General features: G+C 39.8%; 1 protein-coding gene across 2 annotated transcripts in view; it reads right to left on the reverse strand.

Moving 5' to 3' along the window:
• LOC146762075 (uncharacterized) overlaps positions 1–21,546 on the reverse strand; it is a 144,323-nt gene extending 122,777 nt beyond the window's left edge. For both annotated transcript variants that reach the window (XM_085538195.1, XM_085538194.1), the window contains exon 1: positions 21,398–21,546. The gene's annotated coding sequence lies outside the window, so the exon portion shown is untranslated. The remainder of the gene's footprint in view (positions 1–21,397) is intronic.
• Positions 21,547–21,768: the final 222 nt, after the last annotated feature.

Genomic DNA, 21,768 nt, shown 5'->3' on the forward strand with positions numbered 1-21,768 from the left:
AGGCTGGCAACCACACGTTCAGCCCTTCCACACATCACAGACATACAGATAGCCTGGTACTGCCTCACTGGAGGACAACTGGTTAGAAAAAAGGTCTGAGAGGGAGTAGACAGGACTGACAACCACTTAAGACTGAGTATGAAACCTCTGCTAATAACCACTGCATGAGGCACGATTCCACAGAGCTCACTGTGTATTTTTCAGTATAGAACTACTAAAACAGGACATCCCTTGCTTCTTTCTTGCTCCTACTTAGAAACATCAAGAAAGTCTTCATGCAGTGACCTCTCCAAGCCAGTTCTAGGGAAAGGGAGTGCACAAAACAAATGTAACCCTGACCATTCTTATCTGGCAAAATTCTGATGCCTCTGGACTGCCAATAGCATCTTTTAACATTGGCTTTCATGATGCCCTCCAAAATATCTGGTAGGTCAGAAGGCAGTCACCTCTGCCAAACACATATCAGGGTTTGCAGCATAGGTCACTGAGGCCAGTATTTCTTTTTCCCTAATGTGGGTAACTGGAGGCAGAACAAATGTCTTAAGAGAGAAATATCATGACCAAGAGAGCCTAATGGAATACAACTATAGCTGGGATGATCAGGAGCTTCCTAATTGGCATATAAATGCACAAAAGTAATCTTTTGGGGAGAAGGTCTACTTTCATAACAGTAGACCTACTAAAGATTGTGAGAAAACACTCTGTTTTTTAAATATATATGTATATTATCAGGATTTTATGTAAGGTTTTATATATGTATACGATATATGATAGCTTGAATTCCTTTGTTCATGTTTTCTTTAAAGCCAAAGTTTTATTGATCAGCATTAACAAGCAAAAATAAGCAGCCTTTTTTTTAAAAAAAAAAAAAGTTATTTTTATTTGTAATTATGTTCAGTTGGAGAAGGAAACACATAGTAAAATTAATTGATTTATCATGAGTTTCGTTTCTTACTGACAGAGTGCGTATTTTAATAAGGACTTTATCTCCCCTTCCTTGATCCTACGCTGAAGTCATGATCCCGTACTTTGGACATCAGTCTGTTGCCATGGAAATGATCATAATATCGCTCAAAAAAATGAAGTATTATGATTTCACTGCAGGATCAAGGAGAGATAAAATGATAGGCTGCAAGGGATCAAGTCTTCAAGCTGCAAAAGCCTCAGTTACTAACAAAAAGAAAAAGAACATTTACGAAAAACGTCCAATGTAAATTCCCTTACATCTTGCAATGTTCAAAAATTATTTTTCCCCCTATTTATTTTTTAAAGCACTAATTTCAGAGATCATAAGCACTCCGTTTCTCTTCTTTTGATCCCACCCTCAATTTGAAATGCACCTTTTCTATGAATGAATCCTGGTCATCTTTCATTCCATTCCTATTCAGTGCCCACATAGAACCTTCCCACCCAATTTGTTGTACCACATTATTACTTAAAGGACTAACATTTTATTCAGAAAAATTAATGCAATTGAAAACAATCATTTAGTTCGGGTGATGTGTGTGATGGGAAAGGTTGGCACGTGCCAGATCTTACTTCGAAATGGAAACAGTACACGGCTAGCATAACACAAATATCATTAAGTTCCCTCTAAACCTCAAAGCACATACTTTTAGACACCAAGTATTCCCAGTACTGTAATTCACCTCTAAAGAGGTAAAATGAACCCTCCTGTTCATTTTCACCATCTGCCACATCACTTCTTCGTACTTGTTAAGAACAATGTTAGATCTTTTCCGAGAAGTTCAGGGAGCCAACCCGAGAACACACTCTTCAGAGATGTCCAGGCCACTTTCAGATGTCACACAAATCCAAAGGTCCAGACTTTGAGGCCTTATCTTGTATCAAACACTTACTGAAACCTGAAGCTTCATCCCCAGAGGCCTGCACAGATGAATTAAAACCTCAGAATAAGTTTTCAAAGTCTCAAATTTTAATGGCTCACAAGGGGACCTGCAGGAAGGTAGGTTCTACTGTACTTCACTGATGTCATTCCCGATAGGAGCAACATCATCACAAGGGCAACAAACACACTTTGAAAGACTCCAGAAGAGAGTTGTGACCTTAATAATTTGCTTTCAGGCCTTATCTGTTTTGACAAGCTCTGTTCTAGTGACCACTTTGAAGGGTTGCCAAGAGCCAGAGAAGGGAAGAGAACAGGTGCTGCTAACAGAATTCAACTTTAGACTTTGAGCTTTAACAAGCATGACTTTCTCCCAAAATCTGTCAGCCTTGGCAGCTCTCTTAAGAGCTCCTTTCCACATATCCCACATCAAACAGTTCCCCCTACAACCCTGTCACAGGAAGAAAATAGGATTTGTAGTGGTAACAGACAATACAAAAGGTGCTGGAAGAAAGATTAGGGAGAAAGGAGGAAAATAAATGGTTGAGATAAGAGTGTTCTCCTTCATGGGTTCTCTCATTTTCTTTGGAATGGAAAAAAAAAAAAGTCTTTATTTTGAACCCCAACATAAACACTTAAACATAAGCATAAACAAGCTTATGAGCTTGTGATTGCTTCTGAATTCACACGTATACAGCTTGAGTTTCTCAACATTACTAAATCTTCCAAGTGAGAAAGCCTGGAGCATCTGTATTACATACCAAAAGACTATTCACTCCCATTAAGAAATCACTGATTTTTTCTGCCTCCAGATGTGTTTTAAGCTGCTGGGAAGCCTCAGAATTGAGCAGATTAATGCATTCTAAATGTCATTCGACAAAGGGCACTGCTGCCAATGGTTCATTCACACTGTACGGATTTAATTATCTAAATGAAGTACACTCCAAGAAGTGCACGTTAGGCTTTTTTTGTTCTTTGCAGTTGTGTTTTATTGTTGTTTTTTCTTTTATCTTTAAAAACAAAAAAACACTCCACTTCAGTTTGTATTTTTCCATTCTAATTGAAATTAATTTCCCTGGCTGTTTTATTTTTGAAAACACCTGGAACAGGGCTATTATTTCAAAGAGGTAATTATGAAATTAGAAAGATAACTACGATACTTACTTCTTTAATTACGGATATAAATAGGGACTTTAATGCAGAAATTGCTTACAGACATCTTCCTGGATTGCGCTGGAAGAAAACTGCAGAATCTGCTGCTCATCTAATTCCAAGGAGATACGAACCAAGATGAAATGAAGAGGTTGCTATATCTGCTGGAGCTCTGTCTGCAACTCTGACAAGGCCCTTGCCTCTCATAGTTCTGCTTTGGCAACCAGAGCAAAAATTGCTGGTTTTGGTTTTGCCACACAGGAGTGTGCTAAAGGAAGGTGACACTGGTGGTGTTTAAGAGCAGGTGAGATAAGCCCACCCCAGGCACAAAATGGCCACAGTTGGTGTGGGGCTGCCCAAGGCCTTTGGGTCTTCTCCCAGGCCCACAGCACTGTGCATTTGGGTCTCCAGACCAGGAACACCCAGCACAGACCTGAGAGACAGCAGCAACACAGCCAACAATCAGAGCTAAGTGCAGTTATTCACCAGTCCTGTTCAAAGCCCTCTGTTATTTTAGCCGGCCGTAGCAACAGCTATAATTAGGCACTCTTAACACAGCACAGTGCTTTTCAGAAATCAAGGCCCTTTCCTCCTCCAGAAGAGCCGTGTCAAGGGGCAGCTTCCACAAGTGCTGGCTGCTGACCCCTCTCTGACATGACTTGATCGTTTGCAGTTATTGATCTCAGCTCTTTTTTCTCCCAAGCCACCTGCCAGGTAATAAAAATCTGCATCAGAATGCAAGGCACACAGGGTGCTGAGAGCCAGCAGCAACATTTGTCTTACAGACCTGGAAACCTGGCAGTGTCGATAGGGGCCAGTTATCACAGCGCTGTGTGATCTTTCTGCTGAGGCTGTAAATAACTTCCATCAGCATCCGAATAGGGACAGAGAGAATCTGCCACATTAACTACAGAAGCAAAGTGCTGCTTTGTCAATGGCAGAAGACACTGTTAAGCAACATAAACAGCGTTGACAAGATCTCTAAAGACTCCCTGAGTTTAAAAGGGAAGGTTTAGGATGCTGAACTTTTGATGCACCATCATTAATCGAGTCTTGCCTTTCTTCTGAATGTGTTTGTATGCATGCCCAATGCAAGCATTTCAAAATGTTTTAATTGAGTCCTATAAGGGTACATGACATTTCACTCCTAGTCTCACTCAGATGGCAAAATTCTGGATCCTTTTGCTCTCCAAAGCACCTCCATATGCCAGTGGAAACAAACAGATCCACTGTTTGAGATAAAAGCATGTGGGCGCTACAGGGATCTGCCTCTTTTCCTACTTACTCTTTCCTCCAGTGTGCAACCCCAGCAAGTGCTTTACATGGGTTTGTACCTGCATTAAACCCCACCTTCCAAAAGCCCACATTGTGCCAATTTTACACTGAAAAGTCAGTGTAGTAAGCCAGCATAATGATGTAATAAAAGTGATGAAGAACTAGAGTTAGTGCCAATGCTTTTGCCAAAGAAGTAAGGCTTACAGATCTGACTGACTGCTTTTCCTATTCCCATTCCAGATCTCTAGCCCTGAATGAGCTAAAGTAAGCTGCAAGAGAAGACAGATTCAGTAAAAATTAGGCATAAAAATAAAGGGGGGGTGGGGGGGAAGGAGAGAAATAAAGGCAAACTCACAACAGCTGTTCTTCAGCGTGGCACACAGACTCACACAGATTCAAAGTGTGGAAACCAAAGAAAAACAAAGCGAAGGGCCATGCTTACAGAAGAAACTGGTTAGTCTGGGTCTTTGAGGGACAAACTAGACCATACATTTTACAAGGAAAACCCAAACTCCAAATGCATTTTGCTAATCCTCAGACCTTCAAAGATCTTTCCTGCAGTTCTGCCTGTCTCATCACCTGGAGTCTATTAAACATTGTTCACTGAAGAAACTATTCGTCATGAGGGTGAAATTTGCTGAATTTACTAGTGCTTTATGAATCTACAAGAACCACAATCTAGAAGACACATCAGGACACCTTTGATCCCATTTTGTTACCTTACATAAATCAGCTGTAAGCTCAAAGGTGGAATGGTTTTGTACAGTCTTTTCATTTTCAGCAAGATACATTGAAAGTAAGCCTGGAATATGAACTTATTTTTATGCCAAGTGTATTGGCTGGCTTTGGGAACTGATAACACACGTACCAGACTTCCATTTCATCTCAATTTCTTTTATAGATAGTGATTAAAGCCTGTCATAGTTAAAGGGGTTTCTGAACACACATATAGAATGATTCAGTGGTTTCGCTCAAGTTTTTGGATGACAATGGTCCGTTCTAATACCACTAAGCTCAGGAGGGATGGGGCAGGGGAAGAGGGAAGTAAACTTATATTTAATCTCCACGAGTAACTATCACTCGGTAATTGTCACTGAAGTATCCCTGGTGTTGTAGCCACAGAAGTTGACAAGGCAGTGGGCTTTTTCCTTATTAATACATTCAGATCTAGAGGACCTTTCCTTGCTATCCCAATCTAGTCCCTTTAATAAACAGTAAATTATCTGTTTAGAAATAATCTTTGCTTCAGTCTAGTTGTTTAAAGCATTGCATCAGGAGACATTTTACTCATCTTCTTACTTCAGATAGATCTACGATGCACAGATAAATGGATGGTCATATATTTAAGGAAGATTTTAAATGCATTTTTTAGTAGATGTCAAAAAGGATAGCATTTTATAACCAAAAAATGAACACTGGAAAAAAACAGAAGCAGACATGCTGAGAAAAGTCCAGTCTGCTGTTTTTGTAGATCACAGAATAATTTGACATAGGTTAGGAAATTTCTTTTAACCACTGTCTGTGCCGCCCTTAAACCTTTATGGAGTACAAAGATTACCTTCCAAAACTTAGGTCCGCATATTACTTAAGTTTTTCTGGCCAAGTTTTTTCCCCTTTTCTTCAACGTGATTAGAAATATGAAAAGATTTGAACCACTGGAGCTAAGGACTGAGTTCTCCTTTACACAAAAGTAAAATGAGGCAGAACTCCAAAGAGAACACATCTCCAAAACTGAATAGATTGCACCAAATGATCCTTATCTTGAGGTGATGTTTTCCTACTGAAAAACAATAAAAAACCTCACTTATCTAACAATTTCAAATGGGTAGTTTATGAGATCCAGCACTTTGGGGCCACAGAAAATATATATTTTTTAAATGAAATGAATTTATGAAAGTACTTACACTGCATCATTACTCTCAGAGCTAAAATCCTTAACTTAGAATAGAGACTTGAAGCTAGATTTGCTCCTAAAAGCAAGATTTTTCTGGGGAATGTAGTTATTAGTTATCTCCCTGGGAAGTTACAACTCAAAAAGCTTCACTCAATTGCAACCTTTTCCTGGAAGAAATTAAGCTCCTTATTCATTTTCTTATTTGACTGGAAATTGTCATATCTGAAATTCTTCTTCAGAGCCTGCCCAGGAAGGCCACAATGGTAATGGTGCAAAGCCAGGCTGGAATGAGCGCAGCTAAGGCTGCACCCCCAGCTCTTCTTTCCAGTGTCTCTCTTTAGGGAGATTCAAAACTAATTCTCCAAAATGAGTGTTGCAGACACCTGCTTAAATGGAAGGCACCCAAAGCTCTGCCTCTTGAAGCTGTGATACCATGCAGGAAGGAACCCTCAAGACATCAAGGACTCAAGTCCCTGCCCTGTCCTCCACAGAACCTAAGAGGGGTATCTTTTCTGTATTCTGTTACAGAGGTATGCAATGCCAGTTTTGTTAGTCAAGAATCCTCCCACCATCATCCCCATTGGGAAAAATAAAATAAAATAAAATAAAATAAAATAAAATAAAATAAAATAAAATAAAATAAAATAAAATAAAATAAAATATAAAAAAATCACATATAGCATTAGTGGAGGCCTCTCCACCAAGTACCCAATCCAGAACCAGTAGAAGCAAAAAAAGCACCTTCTCTCCTAGACTTTTCACTCAGGTGTAGCAAAGGAGTTTCCTATAGCCTATCACCTAATGCAGAACTCAGCAATGATGAAGTAACACAAATCAGTATCACCCAAGAATTCTACCTTGTTTATCATACAAGATCTACAAATTCCGCAAATTTAGACTGATTTCAGTAACTGTATCTTCAAAAGCCAAGATGGTACACATACTATACTGTCACATTGTTGTATGACCTCTAACACCCATTGTATTTCAAATTATTTTCTAGCATTACTAATGCTGAAGAGCACATATTTTCAAGTTCTCATTCCCTTTTTCTTCTGAGATGCTTTGATGACTCATATTACAAAGTTTTATTACAACACAAGTATGATTCTGCTCTATCAACACTTGCGTTCAAACTGGATCCCCAGTGAATTAAAAGTCATATACTTCACATACAGCTGCAGAGCCTGATACAGCTCCTCTACTGAAAACTGAGTCACTTCCAGATAAGACTTGAAGCCAAGACAGTGTTAGAAGATTCACTCAGTCTTCTGTGCACACACACACAACCAGACACAAAGCTCTCCCAGTTTCAGCACTATTCTTTTTATAGGCATTTTATAAAACCATTGAGCTCTGTTTTTTTTAAGTGACATTTCTGACACCAGCAGCCAAGAAAAAAAAATAAAACTGAAGCTAAAGCTGTTGTTCTACATTTAATGTGCTGCATTGTGAGGCAACACGGGTCACACATCTGCATCTGTCACTTTGAAATGTGTCTGGCAGGTCTTGACAAAAAACAAAGATCAATAAGGTAAAAGGCATAGCTGGACATTACAAGCAGTGCTGGCCATCACCGCCTGGTCCCCAGGCTGACAACACTTGTGCATTCTGTGAAATGTCCTATGTTGCAACAAAGCTTCCTATGCAAGCATGGTTTTTGTTTTAGTTTGGTTTTCTGTCTTTGTTCACTTTTCAAAGCTCATTCTAACATGGTTTCATAACCAAAAAAAATAAAAAAGATAAAGTCTCTTGTTTTGTATAATTTGGCTTCCTCAGATTTGCTAATTCTGCTGAATTCTCCTAGTAACTGCCTCACTATGTAGCACGCAGCAGAGGTCTGATACCTTCCCTACTGAGACAAGTAGCATTGCCTTCTCCTTTGGGCTCTCCATATTCTTCCAAATTATTCTGATTGATATAGACCTCGATCCATGCTAATTATGCAGAGCTTCCCTTATAAAGTGTAGTTGCCATAGGAACAGTACCGGGTGAACAGGTGCGTGGAAAGCTGTGATATATTAAATGACAGCTACCCTCTGCCACTGCGATGCAGATTGCCATTCTCAGGGTTTATTTATAGCAGGTAGTAATTAATCTGTGTGAATCTCATTTCATTGAGAAGGAAAAAACAAAAACGCACAGAATCATTAGCAAGATTCCTAATTACATCCATACCTTTGATTCTCAGAATTTTGTTGCCATCAGACAACCCTAACACAGAACTACTGGATTATTATTTGTGTGGAGCTGTCATTATGAGAAACTCTAAGCTGTCGCCTGTAACAAATACCTTCTTACAGCTACCACATTAAAACTTGCATTAGCGTTGCTGCAGTGGAGCAACAAAATGGTCTTTACCCTTTAAAAAAGTAAAGAAACAAAAAGGAGATATAAAGTTTAGCTGGCTTTTAAATGGAGGCTCCTAATTCTGGAATGGTAATCAAGTGTACAGAAACCTGAATTTAGCCCAGACACCAACTGTTTCTGTGCCTGAAGCAAGCCCCTTAACCTCCATTTCTCAGTTACTGTCTCTCAGGTGTTAGGTGAACTAAGAGCAAACAGTCTGAAAGCACTTCAAAGATGAAAAAATGACTCGTTATGCTATGAAAGGGATAAGCACTGTAATTTAAATGACTGCATGAAGTCGACTTATCAAGAGGCATGACTCAGCCTGGTGTCTTAGAGCTGCTTGCGTAAAGTAGATAAGCTTGTGAAGACAAAACTAAACTACATTTTCTGTGGCTGATGAGAACAATGATTCTCATAGCGAGGCAATACTAGCACCAGGTAGAGTACATGGATCTTGCCTGTGTCTCAGTTTTCATCCTCTTGCTTTCTTATTATTATGTGAATGATCACAGTTAGCAGCAAACACTCCAAGAAAATGGAAGTGATAGAAAATGATCACATTCTCAAAACACTCTTCTAAAAGTTTGGTCAGTACACATCTCAGATGAAAACATACAGTGATTCCCAGTCATTGTTAGGGATGCCATTGGAAACATTCTTACAGGCAAGTGTTAGAATCACAGCAGTGTTACGGGATACCCTGCAGAACATTATTCTAGAAATCATGCAAAGGATCCACATCAAGATTTAATTTCAGCTACATTCCAAAACAGCATTTCGTTCGTGGTTCACCAGGTTCATATTAGAACCCTGTAGGCAACAGGTAAACTTGCAGTTCTAAGATAAAGCAAAAAATCACAATGATGTGGCAATTACTCATTTCTTGAATAGACCCAGTTAAATCACAGCATGAAAAATGAAGGCTACATTGGTATATGCCTAACCTGCTGGGAAATCCTCCCATGATAAAATCCATCTTGAGAATATAAATATTTCAGAGAAATGGGTTACACATGGTCTGAACCCTGATATTAATCACTGCCTACTCAGACCCTGACCTAGTTTTTAAGCTAAGCACATTCCACCTTTGCAACAGGCTCTACCAAGCTTAGTTCTGATGCTGGATAATACAGGGCAATAGAGAGAACATAACTCCTGCTATTGAGAAACTAAATCCCCTTTTACTGAGTCTTATACTAGACCTGCCTATATTTGATCAAATCCAAGCAGATCTGATGAACATGAATTGAAATTCATTAGCAGTGTTTCCACATCATTATAGAAAATGAGGTCTCAGAACAATGGAAATGAATTACTCTTGCAGACGAGACTGTTTCCACATCCAGGCTTGCGTGCTAAAGCTTTCTTCCAACTGGCCAGGAAGACCCACACCATTCTTAGTCTCAAGCAGATACTGCCCTGTTAGACCAGAGATAGTTGGAGAATGGGATGCTGTAACTTTAACTGCTGCTTGTATCCAGCATGAATCAGGGACACTGAGCAGGGTGCAGACAGTTTATATGTGCTTTGTATCAGTTAAAATGTTGCTAACCTGGGCAAACCCAAGCAGATTTCATCCTACTTCACCCAACAAGAGAGGCTTGAGTATTAATGCAAAACTTTAGTTGGCAGGATATCAAACCTGAACCTCTCAAATCAGCTCATTGCTCAAAAATCCCCCATTCAGGCCAATTTTTTTCCTAAATGTTCCCTGCCTAATTAAAGATCCCAACCTAATTCACAGGTCAGAATTCCTCATGTTTTCCTACATCTGCCACAGACCTCAAAAAATGAAAGAACACAGAGGCCAACTTGGCAATTGGGAGCCCACATCTACTGGATGTTAACATGTAACCTCGCAAGTTTCATTAGTTCCTTCAAAATCACTTATTTTATCCCCAGTACCTGAACTGACAGCTAGGAGAAGCTGCTGATAGCTTCGGAAGCTTACTGCATTACATACCTATCTTCAAAACCTAAAGTTCATGGAGAAATTACCTTTGTAAAAATGCTTTTTCCACTGTCTCTTCCTGATGCTGCTCCTTTGCTTACTGCACCTCACCATGGAGTCTAGTCCCAGTCAGAGTGCAGCTTCCCCCAATAGGACCTCTCTCATTTTTAATCACACAACCACAGAACAGCAATAGTTCATAATGTAGTATATAACAGAGTTATGGTCAATCAAGGACATGGGCAAGAAAAGCACTGAATGGAAAGAGAAAATACTTCATTCTCCCCACCTCTCGCTAAGAGATGTTGGGGGAAAAAAAAAAAAAAAGACAAATTCTTTTACACCCAGGAGCTTGTCTTTTTTTTCCTTCCAACTCTACCCATTAGTTTAATAAAAGACAGTACTTGCTTTGCCTAATAATTATTAGGTCTAATGTCAAGAGAGTTAAGGTCTTAGTTAAACTCTATTTAAGCAGGATTTTAAATTTAAGCATGCAAACTTAGCACTCTTTACTGTGAGAGATCCCTTGTGTGCCTGTGTAAAAGAAGAAGGTGGACTGTATGGGTCACTGCTAGAACTCATTTAGAAATAGCAACCTGGATTATTTTTTTCTCCTCTCCCTTAGCAAAACCATAAATATTAAAATGCAACACATGATTTCCACTAAGGCATTGGTTTTTACATGAAGCATATCAAGTACTCCATTTTGAACGCCTCTTCAGGGTCTCCCTTCTAAAGAAGCATCATGCAGTTCTAAGCTAAGGACCATACAACAGCCCTCTTCTGCAAATTCACATTCAGGTTGTGATTATTGTGTCACTTTTTCTAGGTGACACCACGTTTCTGCATCCAGAGGACAAGAGGAAAAGTTTTTCTGTTCTGCTAATGCAGGTTCCAAAGGTCTGATTGTCCATAAAAACAATCTCACAAGAGTTAACGCAGAATCAAAACTTATCACAGACTGATTACACCGCTGGGAAAATTGTCAGTAAAGGAAAAAGGGACCCACTATAATAACCCACATTCAAATTCCACTGCATGGCTGAAAAAGAGTCAGCTAGAATGACATCCAAACTAAACTTAGATTTGTGCAATCTGTGGAAAACACGTAATAACCATCAAGGTTTGGGTCCAGCAAACTTCTGGACAATTAAGGAAACCTTTTGTTGTTGTTTTGTTTTTAAATCAACAGGATTAACAACACACAGGAAATGGTCTTTATGAAGAAATCCAAGGCCTGCCTATCCAACTGTCTGTACAATTCATTGTCCGGTTTACTTCATGCTAACTTTGTCTTTCAGCCAAGCCAGCAAAGAGTTTCTCTATAATATTTACAAGAAAGATTCATTTCATTTCAGTCCTTTCCCCCAATCCCAAAAGGAAACTTCTCTTTTCTTCATTGAACACACTCCCCTTTTACATTGCTTTGATAATTCCCACTTCATCGGCCTTTGTCAGAACTGTCATCTTTTCACTTCTGGAAAACCTTACTGGGATGTATCTCGGGACATGGCATCAGTGACACTTTAGTGACCACAGAGTTTGCTGTTGAATGAGCCCAACCTGCTGACCCTCAGATTAGAAGTTAGGTACCACAGCAGGTCTCTGCTAGAGCTTCAGAGCAAGCAGCAAAACAGTAAAACATTTGGTAGGGAAAGGAGAGGCATCATCAAATAGCACAAACTTTCAATATATGCAGAGACAGGAGGAAAGCTATCCATTGCAAATATTGTATCATTTCAGTTTATTTTCCAATCAGCCTCATCTTTCTCTTGCTTACCAGATTACTGCAAGGCACAGCTGCAGTTGTCCCAGGGCTCCCAGGCTCTGAAGGCAGCTTTCACTGAAGAGAATGGACTTTCCTCATAAGGATCCTCACCCTGCCTGGAAACTCAGTCAAGAATGCTCTGTGTGCCATGCACCCTGAACCAACTAGTTTAGACCATACTTGTTTAGACAAAGAAAAAGGAAAGATCAGATCAAATTTCACTGGGATGTTTGAAGCCACTGAGGACTGCCAGTCCCACAGATGGCAAGCCTAGAAGAAACAACCAGCAGAAAAAATTAAGGGCACAATTATCTCAGAAGATACAATTGTTACAAGGCACGAGTGCACTGTATCCTAAAAATTTATGAAGAAACTTAAATATATATTTATATACATGTATGTATGTATATACATACATATATATATACATACATAAAATAGATATTCAAAGAGAATTCAGAGTCATCAGCTGCTATGGGACATCGATAGTTCATTGTGATGCAATTCCTGATCATTTTAGCTAATAAGCCAATATTAGCTACTCATGCAATCCCTGCAAACCCAGCTCTGTGCTCAGCAGGCATTTTGCAGAGGATATTGCATCTTTTTTACTGCAGCTTGAAGTAGATCAAAATTCAACCTCAGCAGAGGCACAACCAACAGCTGCTGCTCCCTAGCACAGAAAAAAGCCATTGGAGTGCTTTTCAAAGCTGACCTTCTCAAGCTTGTGCCTGTGACCTGCTCCCCTCTCCATTCTGACCTCACCCAGGAAGCTTGCCTTCCTTGTAGCACATTCATTTTGTCTTTTTTGCATGGGTTGTACAGGCTGCTGTGTTTTCTTTTCCATCCACATCTTCACCCTCATCCTTCCCCCTACCTTTTTTTTTACTTCTTTTTTTATACTGTGCAGGCAATCTGCCAGCATTAACACTTTGGTTAAGGACTAAGTTCAGTCACTGGCCTGTTTCAATACAAATCCCTGAGCTGCTCTCCTGGGGGAAACAGGTTCTTTACTCCCCACTCCTCATTCAGTTTTCCCTCAGGAAACACCCGACAGGGAACAGGCAGGGACTGGCACTGTACCCCGGAAGGACAGAGGAATAACAGGCTCAGACACTGCCCTCAGACCCAATCCACCTTCGTTCAGTGAGAAATAGGGTAAGCAAATAAAAAAGAAGGGGAGAAGTTTTTCACCGCTTGCCCTACTCTGCTTTTGGGACATGCATCCAAATAGCTCAGAACTGTTCATACAAATACCTCATAGTGTGCACATCTCCATTAAATCAACACAGAAGCTTTTCCAGATAAATCTTCTCTGGAGAACAAACTTGGAAAACATGTGATTCTATTTCTTTCCTCACCTCATTAATTAATGTGGGAGCGTTGTCTGACTCCCACATCCAGATCTGCTGCTGAACTGGTCTCTCTGGGCTGCTCTGCACATTGAGGCTCTTCTCACACATTACCACATGCCTCCTGCTCATCGAGATTCAAGTGCAAAACTCACACATCTATTTTTTTGTCTGTTTACCGATCAAGATGAAGGTATCCTAAATTGACCTTTTCAGGAATTGCTGTCTTTAATACAGTTACTCCTCTAAGAAGACCAGCCCTACACAACCCTATCAGAGTAAAGAAACAAAACAAAAAAGGGAGAGTGGTGCCCAAGGTTCATGTTCTCCTCCACCTGCATACAAACCATTCTCACTGGATTCTGTCCTTGAAGCAGCTTTTATGCCAGCCTGCAGCCCACTGTCTCTTGGGCAGAGTGCTTGTACTTCCAAACACAAACACCTTCCAGCAGGAGAGCAACTCTCAGCAGTTCTCCTCTACTCTTGTTGTCTCAAGCATAGCAACCTCGTTTAGTACGACTGAATATTAAGACAGTCTTAAAAACATGTTCTTATCTTCCTCCTTGCCCTACAATTGCTTCTAACTAATGTCTTCACTGATGTAGCAAAGTTATAAGCAATTAGTAAGTTCTAAATAAGGTGATTTGGCTTGCTGCAGGTTTTTGTTCTGAATTTAAAACTTAAGCATTTTTTCAGTGCCAGCCCGTTGCCTCCAACAGTCAAGGCAACAACCAAGGAGTGAGTTTTAGGACTGAGTCTCCCCTCACCTTAAGAATTCTAATCCACACCTTTTCACAGCGCCCAGGTATACCCTGCCAGTGCCTGATTATTCCAGGTCACTCAAACCCTAGCTAGTGTGCGCACAACTCACCAAGGCAGACTGCTGGCTTCTTGCCCCCTCAAATCATCTTCCCAGCTCCAAGGCAGTCACAGGACACACTCAAGATGTGTTTCATGAATAAACTTGTTTAGAGTCACAATGCCCAAACAGGTCACAGAATTAGTCCAAGAAATAAACTGATGTGGGGCAGAGGGAGTGATGTCTTCTTTTTCACCCAGGTCATCTCAAGAGGCAGCTTTCCAGCACAGACCTGCAAACTGCAGCACAAGGCACCTGAACCACATGCCAGCTTTCTCCCTGAGGAAAATAGATAGCAGAGCCAATCCGACTCCTTCAGAGAAGAGCAGCTAGTCAGACAGAAGGAGAGAAGGGACTACTAAAAGCTGAGCCAATCCAGCAATAGGAAGCCAAATCAAATCCATAAAGATATGTCCTTGGTTTTGGATTTTGGCTTGTTTTAAGGATTTTTCTCAGTGGTGTTCATGTTTGGTGAACTTTTTGTTGCTGTTGTTCTTGTGTTTTGTTTTTTAAAGATAGTGTTCTTGAAGAGTTAAACTCACTCAAGTTCATTTTACAATGAAATCGGAATGTTTTAGATGGAAACAACCTCTTATAAGTGTAATCCTATATTCCTAATAAGCAGAATTAACAGTTCTAGGACCATTGTTCTCTCACACACTGTAATGGAGAGCATTATACCAGCAATGGACCATCTGGAACAACAGGCAGGGAGAGCCTTGGAGGATCAGAATGGATAACCATTTGCAGACTACATGGTTTTGGGGGACTGAGACTTTAATAGCAGAGTGCAAGCATCTGTTTTCCCAGATACATGATCTGATTTGAACCATGACTCTTTGATACTGGTACCTACTGTTTTACTAGAGCCAAGTGGCTCTAAACAATGTCTATTCAGTTACTGCTAAAGAGAAATAAACAAATTAACAAGCTTATTTTCAATAAAGTTTAGAACTGGAAGAAGAATCTACTTATGTTGTGTAAATCTCCAGCTAGAAATTAAAATATCTGGACTTGGTTTAATTACATTTTGAATGTGGCCCCCAATAGGACTCTGTAACCTTTAGGGTTTAATAACTTCAGCTCATTTAATGTCCTTTCATTACATTACTGTAGCAATCCAAGAGTAAGGTTTGAAAACTAAAACTCTGTGCTTCCTCCTGGGCTTTCCCATATGTTCACCATCTTTAGCTTAGACTCCCAGGATACTCACGCCAAGTCTTACAAAATTGCCTTAGCAGAACAGAAAAATATCTTCTTTCACTTTATTCTATATACATATTATTTGTAGAGGATGGAAAGGGGAAAAAAAGTTTGCCAAGCAATGCTCTGCTGAGTACCTACAGAAGATCCTGCCTAACTTCATGGAGAAAATCCAGGCAGCTCTCCTCATCCAGCCCCAGGAGTAGGTCAGATAGCAAGGTACAGGCCCAAGACTGGCTGCTATGTTATGACCTGTTAAAAGACAGATTGCCCGACTTAAAACCTGCCACTAATAACCATGAATTTGAAAAACTCTGGATGAAGAGTCATAGAATTAACCAGACTGGAAGAGGCTTTTGGAGGTTGCATAATCCAACCATGCTCAAAACAGGGCTAACTTGCCCTAGTTGTAACAGCAAAGGACCCATTTGACAAAGTCTCCTACAGCACCTCCACTTCTCTCCTATGCATTATGTCAAATGAAGTGTTTTAGAATGTGGTTCTTGTGCTGACAGGCAGAATTAAAACATCTGGAGACTACATTTTCACATCTATGAACTCTAATGTCAAGGCAAAAATCATACTGGCGTGCAGGAAAGCAGAACCACAGAAATGCAGAGCGGGAGGCCAGTAGATGGGAAGCACCTCACTGCAGGAACCACTCTGTGCTGACACCACAGGTGGGATGCACATCACTGAGCTTCAGAGCTGATGACTGTGACACAAACATCTACTCTCCCTCCATAATCAGTGGAAAGAAATCAACCTCTCAGGCACAATTAATCTGACCTATTTAAGTGTTGCTTTAAGATAGCAGGAATTGCACTCCAGAATCTACTGACTGTCCTGATGTGATCTCCACTGACTCTAAAGAGACATAGTTGTAAGGAGATGAATCCTACCCAGTGATTGCTTTTACTCACAGCAAACCTTAAAATAGAAATAATGTGCATATGTGAACAAAGCAGGGGTGGAATGTACCTTTCAAAGCCAATACCACTCAATGGAGACTGTAAAAGGATAGCGTTTCTCTTACAGTGAATAGATACAAATCTGTACAAAAGACTATCTAAAAATACATAGATATACACTTATAAGTGCTTCTCAGAGTTCCTTTCAACCACAATTTCTGCGTCTCCAGGTAGCTGTCCCCCTTCATTAACAAGTACGAATACATATTGGGATGCCTCTGACTCCACGAATAAACTGAATTCATGCTTTTACTTTACAGGGTGCCTTAAGAAAAAATATATATATATGTATACAGATTTTTTTTTTAAATAACACTTCATTAATTTTTTTCCTAAATCCTGTTCACAATAAACTAATTTCTCATGGCCCAATAACAGTGTGGATGGGAGGATGTTCTCTCCATGGATTAACGTCAGGACTATAAGCCCCAGTGCCACAATTTGGCCATGCCCACACAGATGAGTACTCTTCCCTCATTTGCCACTAAGGAAAGATTAGGACATCGTTTAATTTCTAGACTGTTCTAAATCCAGAACTGCTAGAAACAGAAAAGACCAAGATTCTTTTGATTCAGAGCTACTAGCTATTGGAAAACACTGTGAAATTAATGCAACAGCTCAGAAAGGGAATGCAGTACATGGAGTGCTAACGCACAGATATAGAGTCTGCTGGCATATTTTTTCTTGTCTAAAAGCAGCCATAAGGAAGAGGAGCTCTTCAAAGCTCAAAGCCCAAGAGGACATAGCAGTTGCAATGCTCCACTATGAAATGAGAAATGCATGCAGGACGTTTCAGCCCTATTGGGAACCTATTTCCTAAGAGAAGGTCAACTAAGAGAGGCACGGAGGGTATTCAAAAGGCAAAAGCTTTTGACCCACAGGAGCTGTTGCTATGCCTGATATGGCTCTGAACAAAGACAACTGTTAAACCCAGGTATTATACATATATAGAGCGCTTATACTTGAGTGCATAAAATAGCCACTAGGGCAATTACATTTTAAAACCATAAAGGCAAGGTTATAACAGAAGTCTAGTGTTGAACATCCTCTAAACATTACGGATATAAGTTAAGGTTTTAAGCCTGATACCTACTCCACTACAAAATGAAAGTGAAAACTGCAGCTCCAGACTATAATCCGACGTAGGTTTAATCAAGACTGAAATTTGTCACTACAGACCTACATTTAATTTAACAAACACATAGGTGAAACATCTGTGAATCTACCACGGCAAGTTTCAACTTGATATTATGCGCCCCATGTTTAACACAGGCCAAAAAGACAAAGCTCTGATGATGGAAAGCCTCAAATCAGGAACAAACAGCTTCAGATTTGTATGGCTTTGTACTGCTGCCACAGCACCCATATATGTCATTTATGTATACAAATCCACTCATACACACTGCTGAGCTATTACCAAATCTTGAAAGGAATTTCCCAGCTGCACAAAAATGAACTACCACTTGGGCTAGCAAATGAATTTGTATGTGCAGCAATAACATCTGATTGATGTCACTGTCACATTCTCTTTAGTTTCAGAGAATTTGATAACCCCATCAGATACTGCTGCTGTGAGGAGAATCCCTATTTGTTAATCCAGATGGCATCTGTTACTGGAAAAAAGTAGAGACATCATTCCTCAAAGATGCAGTTCATATATTGTTGTTCATATATTCCCAGCTAGACATGATTTCAAGTACTCTGAAGATTAAAGAGGAGCTGTTTTGTGTTTCAATTAAGAAACAATTTGAATCAAACAATCGGCTTGCCTGCTCCTAAGGAATTATATTCTCGGTACATATATTTATGCCTACACAAATTACCTTTTGTGCATTCTGCTGAGTGTGTGTGGCATGTAGCTGTGTGTTGAGCTGCCCAGTGGGTGCTGGCAGACCCCATACCTCTGTACTCATATTTGGGAGGAAGACGTACCAGCAACTGCCCCTAAAAAGTCTATTTATTGATGCTTGTACGCAAGTATGTCATGATGACCCATTGCTTCAGTTTTTCCTTCTGATCTCTTCCCCTCCCCTGCAAATCTCTGCTGAAGGCATAACAGTCCTTGAAGTATAGTTTTAAAGCAGATAAATGATTTCATTTAGGACTCGCCATAGATCCCTTTTTGTACCCAAGCTATCAAGACTAGACACTATCCTCTTCAATTCTGCTAAAAGAGCAGAATGATACAAGTACAAGAACAGAGGTAAAAGTTGAATATGACACGATCCATGCTATAGTCAGACATCAATTATATTACAAAAGCATTTTCATTTATTGGCTCTAACAGCTCTAGAAATAAACAAAAGGAAGGCACATATGATTTAAAAGTTACATCCGATTTTTAAAAGCCTGCTTTAAAAGTTCTGATTCCTATAACATATGTAAGAGCATTGAAAGTGGAAGAAGCACATGACTCTAAATGAGTACACGAAGATTTAATACAATACAGGGTAGGCAACCTAACTGCCATTAGTGAAGTTGCAAGAGCAATTGACCTTATAGGACAATGATATTTTAAGTGTCTATAAACTGGTAGTAAAGATGTTTCAACATTAAGTGCCCATATAAGACTTCAATAATGTTTGTGGGGATTTTTTTAAGAGTACTTCATGTTTTACTACACTGCATTTCTGGTAATAACAGAGCAAGTAAAACACAGTTTAAGATGTATAGCTTAAGATGGTCAAGAAATAAAGTCAAAGTTTTCATTAAACGTAAATTATTTCTGCTCTCAAAAAATAACCTTAAATATCCATTGTTCACTATGCTCTCAATAAAGCAGTCTTTAATGAGACACTAAAATTTGTTTGTGGAGACTTGTTTTGTAACAACACTGAGGACAAATCTATTCTAGCGTCATGTACAACCGTAACAGTGTTCCCTTTAACTTATCATCTTACACTACATTTTTAAATTAAAAAGACCAGATTATCTTTAACTAGCTAGTCAGCTGCAGCTGATGTGCTGAGGATCCCACAACTTCAGGTTTCTCACTCATATTGTGAGAATGGCTCTTCCTTACAGTTTCAAACACTCATGACTGACGAATGAAAACCTAACATGATGCACTCTGCCACAGCTACCGAATGAAATCTTGAGTGTGCAAAGCATCTGACCCAAAGCCCAGGTACAGACATTAGAGGCATGCAAAGCGTTTCCATTCAGAAATGAGCATAACAAAGCAACTTTCATTTCCCATGAATCTGACATCCAGGATGATCAGAAGGGTGAGCGAGCACAGTGATTTTCAACCTGAGATCCATCACCCAGAGACACTGAGCCTGTTGGCCCAAGCCCCATCATCAACTAATGCAACGTGGGACTCTTACAGATGCCATGAATTCTGCAGGTTTCATTAAATGCCAGCAACTGACCAAAACATTCATAGGACTGCTCGTAAGTGTGGAATTTTGAAAGGCACAAGTTTCCCAGCCAATCAGACTAGTTTTCATATCTCCTGAGCATTATGTACCAGCACTTCCTATTTCCCTCTGATATTTTTATAATAGAAATTTATTACAAGAATTTAAATTAGCATCAACAAGATTAGTTAAGAGGTTTGTGACTTTACTGGTTTCTAGAGCATCCCCCTCATGTGATTTGACACGTGGCTGAAATTGGTTACATTAAGTCAATGAAAAAGGGCTTGCATTACATATTTTGTTCAATTGCATCTATGCAGATTCACAAATTCTTCTTGCTTATAAAATGAAAGAGTCTGAAGTTAAATTGGATTTTATGTCATTTCCTTTAGGTTCTGCCCATAGGTTAGTACAGTGAGGTTACCAGAGTGTTCATGAAGAGCAAAACTGCTTTCCAGTTATGATTCCATGATACTGGGCTCTTCCTACCTCCTCTCTTCACAGGAACAATGTGAAATTTAATTTAATCTACTTCAGAAGTGCAAAGACAAGTACTTTTTTAGCAAAGCATAAGAGGGTTATCACTTTGAAGAACCACATTCGGCACTATAGTTCAGTCTTACGCATGAGATTAATTGACATGTGCTGTAGATTAATCAGAATAAGGCTTTTCATTATGAGTGGCCAAACATAACCAAATCACTTTGGAAGCAAATTACTGACTTGCCTAGAAATATATATTCAACAATTGCAAGTTTATTATTGCTGCTTGATCAAATGAAACAGCCTTTCAAAAACATTTACCTTGATTCTACATGAACCTCCTCTCACCTGCAGAATGCCTACATTAAAACTAAAACTAATCAAAAGCTACTCCACACTCAACAGAGTACTAAGTTGTCAAGCACAACTGGCATTCTCCTCTCAACAGCAGTGCTTGAGTCAAATTTCTGGCTGAAAAGGCTGCATCCTTTCATATACATCCAGTTGATAAACTATGTTCTACAAAGAGAAGTTTAATGAACAGGAAGAAAAGAAATGGAAATAGGAAAAAGAAACCACAGTTCTCCTTTTGTAGTATAGCCTTGTAACAAATAGTGCAGCGAAGAATATAGAAATTCTGATCTTTTGTCACCTGTCAAGGAATCCAAAGGAGGCAATACATGTTGTTGACACTGTGAAACCCAAACTTTTTCGTCTGACTCTCACACCCACTTTGCCCATTTTCCATTTGTTTTTAAATAAGGTCTGGAAAAAGCCCATAGAGCTACCACAGACTAAGAGCACAATTTAGGGCTGTAACACAACAGAAAGCACAACTACAACAGCAGAGGAGCAAGATCACAGGCTGCAACAAGTGAGGATTTGCTCAAACACAGCAGACACAGAAATAAAGAAAAGTAGCTACTTACTTTGAGAAGGCCTCAGGTATACAGGAATCTCCAACAAGATATCCTCACCTCCACCACCAACCCTCAAATGAGATGTTGGAAAGGGTAGATCTTGGCTCCAGCCCTTCCAATCACTCAGACACATTACATGCACTTAAGCTCCCCCGGGTAGGCCCTGCCTTCCCACCAGGAGCTCCGTCACTGGTGCAGGCTGTGACTCAGCAGTTCTGCTTCAAGATCTATGGGGAATGAAATAGAAACTTACCAACCACTGCACCGTGAAATTCCACAACATGAAGAGTATTTTCCTGAGTTCCACACCACAAAAGAAAAACCTTCATACACGTGTCCCATTTTTTCATAGGCTATTACTTTTGTTACATGCTTCACCC

Source organism: Coturnix japonica, chromosome 2 (genome assembly GCF_054131305.1).
Source record: "Coturnix japonica strain WE chromosome 2, WE-NBRP24, whole genome shotgun sequence".
NCBI lineage: Eukaryota > Metazoa > Chordata > Aves > Galliformes > Phasianidae > Coturnix > Coturnix japonica.